The 8,922-nt window shown below is 38.2% G+C and overlaps 1 pseudogene; it reads right to left on the bottom strand.

The window, feature by feature from the left end:
- Positions 1-239: 239 nt before the first annotated feature.
- LOC131604408 (multiple C2 domain and transmembrane region protein 7-like) lies at positions 240-1,245 on the bottom strand (annotated as a pseudogene).
- Between the last annotated feature and the right edge of the window lie 7,677 nt (positions 1,246-8,922).

The raw sequence follows: 8,922 nt of genomic DNA, 5'->3' as shown, positions 1-8,922 counted from the left end.
TGCTGATTTATAATGATGCCTACATAGAAAATTAGAAGTCTATAGATCCATATTGTTTGCTCTCAACACTCTTTCTTCCACGACTTTCATTTTCATTTTCTTCCTTGCAACCATTGCCAACCTGACTCCGTCCAATTCCCAGTTTAGGCAACCCTTGATTCAATCCATCAAGCAGAACACAAGCTTTACACCATTTCTGTAAATGAAAAGGTTAGTATATTTCAGCTATTCTATCTATTTTACAACATACTGTCATTAAGAGCAGCAACCTTCTGAAGAAATTAACCGGCGCAGGTGGTAACTTACCTCTTAACTTAGGGTGCATCATAAGATAAAACCCAACCGAAACAAACTTGGAGTAGAGACGGTATCACATACAAGACAATCGCAACCACAAAACCAAACAACATAAATATAGTTGTTGCACGAGGATCCCTCCAGTTTAACAATGCATGAAGCCTCTCATCTTGTGTTGCTATGTCTCCTACAACACTTTGAAACCTCCCCGCCAAAACTGTCAACCGATCATATCTCCAACGAACTATATCCTGGCTTTTCTTTGTTGGAAACAGATCAAACTCTTCATCAAACTCGTCTGGATTTGTTACATCGGTGAAAGAAAATCTCGTGTCCATGTGTGGAGTACCTTGGTAGAAACCTCCATTTCCAGAGGCCTATTATGAACATGTAGAGAAGCATGGTTAGTAGAATAAGTTGTGGGAAACAGACAAGCATCATGTAGAGAATGTGGACTAATACTGTTGTGACAGAATTCTTTCATGTTGTAATTTCCATTAACCCGCTTCCAACTGATATAAGGCCGGAGAAAATTGATTTCAGACGGTTTATGTTCGCCTTGCTTCGTTTTATGCTCCATAGATGAGAGTCTGTGTCAAACATGTACTCAACTAATTATTTTCTAAGAGGTGGTTCTGTTCTGCTAAGCCTAGCTACAACAACGATAATAGCTTGTAATTTCTTCTTCTCTTGTTCTATAATGTTGAGAGGTTCTGTGTAGTGCATCTTCGGTAAATGCGGTTTGAAATACAGATTAATCATGTTGGTCATTGAGGTACATGAGAAACGTATGGCTAAATGAACCTCACCCGTTTTCTTGAGACTGGAACTTTGCAACGACAGCAACAGATAAGAATGTGTGTAAATAAGACCGATTTCCAGCGTTGAGATCCGAACCTTACCGATCTTTGGATCATTGCTATCATCCGAATCATTGAGTTGTCCATGTCAAACACACCAAGGGTGTGCAATGTCGAAAAAGGATTTAGAACTGCGCTTAAGTTCCGCAAAATCCAAAGCCCTCCACCTGTTCCATACAAATGTAATCAATTTAATAACTTAAACATGATTGTCACTTTATGCTATAGTTTGCATATGGACCCCATCCTGAAAATAACCAAAGTCAAAATTACAACAACAAAAGAACAGAGAATAGATTACTTTGGTAGCTTTGGTTAGAGTGAAGACAAGTATCCAATATGTGTAGCAATGAGATGTGACAGGGCACATTTCTTTAAGACTACAACCTTAGACCAAATCAACATAGATTTCACCACTCTTTTGATAAAGAGAACCATCTCCTTCTGCATCAAAGCTAGCATGAACACTGTATAAGAGATAGAACAACACTATAACAGCCGAAAACAGTCCGAATCGAATATACAATTTACCATCGAGTGATCCAAGCAAAAACAAATTCAAAAAATATTGACGTAGCCTGAATCTCTGCACAATCAATTTATCTCTGCAAATCAAACTAAAATCAAAACACACATTTCATTTAAGTTTTTACCTATCAATTCGAGTCAAAACATTTTCGGATGACATGATCACCATCGGAATCTCTCGAAAAACAGAAGACTCCTGCTGAAATTAACACAAACAGGTAGAGGAGTAATAAGAATCACCTTCCTCCAATATACAAATTAGGAACCAAGCTAATTATTTCTCAGCTGGGAGTGGTTTAAATCTTGCAAGACAACGGTGAAGTATAGCTATCCCAACCACACCTTCGGCAACATCCGTCAAGAAATTGTACAATGCTTGTCCTCTGTATGAAAGAGTTTCCTTCCTAAAACCTACTATGTAAGCTAAAAAAGGAACTATGCAAGAACCTACCAACCAAAATAAGGCAATCTAGAGGAGCATAACCTGCAAAACCCAAGTTAGTTTGCTTCCTAACATTGTGATTTCATATTAAAAACTAACTATGTTTGGAAATGGAATAGGAAGAGAAATTATGACATCAAAAACCCTTCCAAATCAATCATACAACAGAGCCACATAGAATTAAAGAAAATTAGATTGCTTCTAAAACTCTTACCTGTTGAAGATTGCTTCTTCTGCAGCCTCCCTCTCAGCTGCCTGATCTTTGCTTCCATTCTTGCAGAGAATCCAATCTTTGTTTCTTGTCTTGCTTTAGACCGCTCCCTCGTCCACGTGTGTTGATCTTCAATGTCTTTCTTGTAGTACTTGTTTCTTGGATAATGTGACGATCCATGGGATTAAAACACCTTTGAAATGATATATGGCCAAGATACAGAAAATTCCGGATCTGCTTAGATAATCTCTTTTGTCGACCAATGTTGGTTCTTATTACATGTCATGTTTCAGCACCCACACCATAAATGATATCAGGCTCACTCTCATGCAAAGTATAAAACAGTGGCAACTGAAATGATTGAAAAATAAACAAAGAAATAATCAAATTACAGGAAACAAATAGTAAATTTCGACAGTTTTATTACATCAGACACATACCTTTACTATCAGTAGGAGGAGCCCTTGGAACCTGACGTGCTTGTCATAGCCATTCATTTTGAACAGAAAAAAAGCAAACTGTCCATTTGTGGTGCACACGAACAGAAACTTTCCAAAGTTCTTTGTTGTCATTGATGTCACATATTTTTGCTAATGGTCTTGCCATATTGAACACTGGTATGATACTGCAGAAAAGTGTAGCCAACCAATACTATAAATAACAAAACCATGTAGGAGTTACAAACTCTTCATTCCACTCTTCATTACATAACCATAACCGATGCTGAAGCTGAATGGAAAGAAGCATATAAAGTCCTCATTAAGTTCTGCTTGTAACATATAATAATGGAGCATAGAAGCTGCATGGACAAACCGAACTTAATGCCAATTATATGAGACATCAATGGTGGAATATGGAACAACATACCTTCATTAATCATCAAAATTACACATGGCGCATCAAGAAGAAACAAATTCTGCTCTAAGACTAAGCCACTTGGCAGCACCACATAGAAAGTTCAAAAAGATAGAACTTTCTTATATTATAGATAATTCAAATTCTACATTAATAGAGATAATATAATATTTTTAGTTCGATGTACGAGGTAGTAACATTTGATTCTCGAAGTATAAATTTGATTTTTGTCTTTGTAACTAGTTTTAATTTATTTATAATTTTTTAATTTAAAAATAATTATTAAATTAAATTTTATTATTGAACTCACTTTTATATCAATTACTTGAATAATTTATATTATACCATTATCAAATTTGTATTTATGTTTTGCTTGCATGAAGATTTTGTTCATAAAAACTCATATAATTTGATTTTTGGATTTATTAAATACATCTCACACTATTTAACATAAAATTTATATTGGAAAAACCTCAAGTTGACATTAGCTATGTGGACTTCTAAAATTCTACTCCAACTAACTTAAGTGTTAATATTGAGAATTTAACATGCCATTCTCTCAGAAGAGTTGTATGTGACATCTTTCTTAATTTAATGAAATGGTCATTATAATTGTACTCAAGTTTTTTATTATTTTTACAATTTACATTTTAAAATTGAAATTTTAAATTTTTTTGGACCATGCCAAAAATTTAGATAGTATCCTGAAAACTTCACGTTTATATTGGAAATTGTGTGAAAAAAGTTTAGTAGCATATCATAAATTTTAAAACTTTTGATAAAGTTTATCGTAATTTTTGCAATTTCTGTGAGATCTGTGCTCACATGATATGCTGACCATGTCGCATACAGACGAAGTTTTCAACCTTCCATTATTATAATCAATCTTCACAAAATTCGATCTTTCTCACCCTTCTGTTTTCGGTATCTGACACCAATTCATTCAACTTATATATGTTAAGCTGGTGAGAGATGAGGCACCATCCGTAAGTTTGAACTCAATAGGAGGATTGTTTCTGTTTAAATATACTTCTGACTTATTGAGAAATTGAGAAAAAAAACATTTTTTGAGAAGTCTTTCTCTATAACATATGTCCCTATTTATACAACCTTGAATTCATTCTAGACCACACAAAATTGTCGTTGAAATCACAATCCTACAAAATTGTCGACGAAATTCTGATCTTTTAAAAATTTGACTCTATACACTATCAAAATTTTAACCTTTCAATTAAATTTTGAAAATTTCTTTAGCCACCTCCCTATGGGGGTCACCCCCAGCGAAAATCCCAAAATACCCCTGCTTCAGAAATGAACTTCCGAAGCGCTTTTTTTTTAAAAAAAATTCCACAATTCGGAAGTGCATCTCCGAAAACACCTCATGGGGGTGTCTTCGGAGATGAACTTCCGAAAACACCTCATGGGGATGAATTCGAAAATGAACTTCCGAATTATGCAGAAACTGTGTTTTTTTTAATGTTTTTTCTTAAACAGTCTCGCATTTTAATTAAACGCAAACGCCAAATAAAATAAGCAACAGATAAACTGAAAATACTAATATGATAAATCCAATCCAAATAATATATACAAACCGAAAATAATAATAATACTGTGCGAAAGATACAATCCGAATATCAAAAAATAAATAAACCCGACCACTACTGGGTGTGCCTAACCCTCTCACCCTGGGCCCTCCTCTGCCGCCTGTACCTCGCCGCACGGCCCGCATCAGTGACGATCATCTCCATCACGGCGACTGCCTCTGGACCGCCCTGATGAACGACACCTCGATCCAACGCGTCCCGTCCAAGCATCTCTATCCGCTGGCAAATCGGCATGAGATCAATGGCGTGGTCATCCTCGGCCTGCTGGTTCTCCAGGATCTCCTCATGTGCTGACCTAGGAGCGCCGGGAACGTCGGGTCTCAGCAGAGGATGGGACACCCGGTAGAACCATGTGACGTACCCCTCCTCACTGTGCCAGTCCTGTATGACCCGAGTGAGACGGTACTCCTGCGGTACCACATGCTGCTGCCACTCCGCCCATATGGCAGTGAGCTGCACTCGGGTCACTCTGTCGGGAGCAGCCTCAAAGGGTGACCTGGGTATCCGCTGCACGAATCCGAACTGACGCATGCACCGCTCAGGGAGATACCGGACCATGATGCCGGTCCCGCATGCCAACCAGCCTGAATATAAAGCAATGCCGTCAAAGGGGACAATCTGAGCGTAGTCGGCGAACGGCCTCCAGGTGACGTCGCCGTGCATCGTGTGGTCCAATACAAACGGTATGGTCCCACCACATCGTTCCCCCTCTGGAGAGCGTATCTGGAGGCCCTGGGCATGGCGTTAACGTACGCAGGATCGATGTGGAAGCCGTGGATGCGGGAGAAGTAGGAGATGATCCAGCTCTGAAACACAAACACGATAATGTATTAAAAAAAATACGAAACATAAATAAATAAATAAATACGATAATGTGTTAAAATAAAACGTACCGTAAGTAGTGTGCAGGATCCGACCAACTGCCTCGTCCTCCAGTTGGAGGCCTCATTCAGCTTCTGGTAGAGGTATGCCAGAGTAGCTGCCCCCCAGTTCCACTGGTGAACGGTATCCAGGTCCATGAAGTAGCGGAGGTAGGTCACGTCGACCTGGCACTCTTGTCCACAAAGCATGCAGCGCCTACCACATGCATGTACCAGCACCGGAGAGCGCAGCCGCGGTGATAGTGTGTGAACAGCTCGTCACCCGCATCCTCGGATTCGGCCGCCGACACCAAGTGGTGCTCGAAATAGGCGCTCAGTGTGGTGAACCGGATATGAGGCCCAGAAGTCGTGGCGCACTCAAAGTGAGCAACCTCGTGCTCCATGCCCAAATAGAGCGTCATCCACTCAATGGCCACGACCCTCTGGATCTTGGAGTGGTGCAACAGCGGCCCCCTAATCGGCAGGTGGAGAAGACACTGCACGTCATGCAAGGTGATCGTCATCTCCCCAACCGGCAAGTGGAAAGAGGACGTCTCCTTGTGCCAGCGCTCCACAAATGGCCCCTGCATGCCGGTGCTGATGGTGGTGTACCCCGTCATGCAGAGCCCTGAACCTCGCACATGGTCGTTAAACCACTCAGCTGCTGGTTTAAACAGACTGAAAATCTTGCGGGCGTGGTTGACCATTTTCAGCGGCTCTCTCTCCTGTTACAAAAAAAACAAATAAGCGACATATATTAAATAAGCGACATATATTAAATAAGCGACAAATAAACGGTTAAATTATAAAAAATGGTGACAAATAAACGGTTAAATTAAAAAAAATACCTCTCCCTCCCAGATCCGCCGAGCGACGTGATCGTGGTAGTGAATCAGCACGGAAGTGTCAAAGGGCCCTCCCGGATAGCCGTCCTCCTGCTCATCCTCCTCCCCGGCTGGAGGGTCAACATCCGGTACACCCTCCGGCTCGTGGTATGGCACTGACACCTCCTCCTCCTGCTGCTGCTCCTCCTCCTCTCAGAAGATACCCGAGCCAGCCGACTCCTAGATCCAGATGAAGAGGTACCCTCTCCCACGTCCTCGGGTACTCGCACACGGCGTCCCCGGCCACGCCCCCGTCCCTGTGTCGACGCCAGCTGCGCCGCCGCCCGCTCGGGTCTAGCCGACGCAGTATGGGTCTCCCTACCCTGTCTGATGCGTGCTGGTTGGTTGCATGACATGTTCCTGTAAACAATCGAAATCGATTAATATGCGAGACAAAATAAAAAACAAAAAAAAAGCACTTCTGATACTGTTTCGGAAGTTCATTTCCGAAAACTGGGATGGAGGTGTTTTCGGAAATGAACATCCGAAACACCCCTGCGCAGAGCTTCTCTGCAACCTCCAATGGCAGACCCAAAAAACCTACACCAAAACTATTTTTATGCCTACTAAACATCCTAATATCAGTACTAACCTATCTTAATGTGATTTTTACAGTTTCTAAACACCTTAATAGAGTTTATTCAAATAGATCTAAAACTTGAAAAAACAATGATAAACTTACCAATTAGTGTTTGATGATGAGTTTGATTGAGATTGGAAGAAGACTTGGGCAATCTCTTTGATCTTACACTTGCTTTTTGCAAAAAATTTGAAGAGGGGTTGTGTTTTGATTTGAATTAGGGTAAAATGTTTGGGGAGGGGGAGTGTTTTGATAAATCTGCAAAACGCGCAGTATTTCGGAAGTTCATTTTCGAAATGCTGTTTTCGGAAATGAACTTCCGAAATAAGACAATTTTTTCAAAAAAAAAGACGTTTTCGGAGATGCATCTCCGAAACCACCTTTTTCCTTGCATTTCGGAAGTTCATTTTCGAAGTCAGGGGTAGTATGGAGTTTTCACCAGAGGTGGACTAGAAGATAGGGAGGTTGGCAAAGAAATTTTTTAAATTTTTGGTACAAAATAGTAGATTTTGAAATTTCTTAAAAATTTTGTATCGTTTCAAAATTTTTAAATAAATCACCGAAAATTTCGTTGATATAAATTTTTTTCATTATGATACCAAAATTTTTATTGGAAAATGTGTTTTTTAGAAAGAATATTTTTTATATTACAAAAAATTGGGGATGTCAGATATAATTTTTGAAGCTGGCATGTTAAATCTTCTACAATATTTAAATAATTTTATTTTTACCATACTATAATTCAATTGTTGCATTCACTAAATTAGTTAATATGTTGAATTTCTACGATTAAATCTTGTAAAAAAGCTAAGTTTCTGTAAACAGCCAAACAGGAATTTTATTTCATTAGGAAAGAAAAGAAAGAAAACCAAAATGAGAAACAAAAGAACTTGTGTAATAAATATTTCTTGACTTGCAAAATTCAATTCAATTCAATTTCACTAGCTTGGAAATATCATGTACAATTATTTGCTGGTGCTGTATGCAGAAACCAGAAATAATTCAATCACTACCCTCTATGAAAACAAAACTATAAAATGAAAATAATTATTTTTCGTATTAATTAAAACAACATTAATAATTATTTACAACTGGATAGTCCAATTTCATTAAAAAGAACATTAATTTACTTATAATAAATAGTATTTTTCTTTTTAAATTAAATTATACCATAACAAAAACAAGTTAGAAAATTTCATAATTTAGTTTTAACCAACCATACACTTCACAAGTTCCAATTCATAATTCTTTTTCCTTTTTTTCTTTTAACTTTTTTGCAGAAGCTATTATTGGTTATAACTTAAATGTTGATGAATTCCTTTTAAACTTTGTGTGGATTGTTATGCAAGAAATTTCACCCAATTGGCAATTTTGATTTTAAACACTTTTCAATCTTCAACTTCAATCATATAAACAAAAAAACACATTCATAAATGCATTGAAAAACTTTCTATCAAGCGACCTATTTGCATGTTTCATGTTTCATAGAAACTCAATCAAACTCTGACCCCCTTTCAAGAGTAGTACATAGTAAGAGGACATGTCAAATCATTGATCATTGATTGAATAATAACTTCATGAAACAATGGAAAAATGTTTTTCGCACCGACGTACATATATACTGATATAGATTTCAACTATTCAGAATGTGAACTATGTCATCGCAATCTAATGACTTTGAAGGTTTGATTTTGCGCTTCAATTGCTAATTCAAATAGCAATTATGTGCACATCTCTTTATTTTAACCCTAAGTGTCTTTGATCGAAAATCAAGAATTAATCTCTCAATAGATAACCCTAA

Source organism: Vicia villosa, linkage group LG5 (assembly GCF_029867415.1).
Source record: "Vicia villosa cultivar HV-30 ecotype Madison, WI linkage group LG5, Vvil1.0, whole genome shotgun sequence".
In the NCBI taxonomy this organism is placed as follows: Eukaryota; Viridiplantae; Streptophyta; class Magnoliopsida; order Fabales; family Fabaceae; genus Vicia; species Vicia villosa.
The sequence above is the reverse complement of the archived record's forward strand: the minus strand, read 5'-3'. Positions and strand labels throughout refer to the sequence as shown.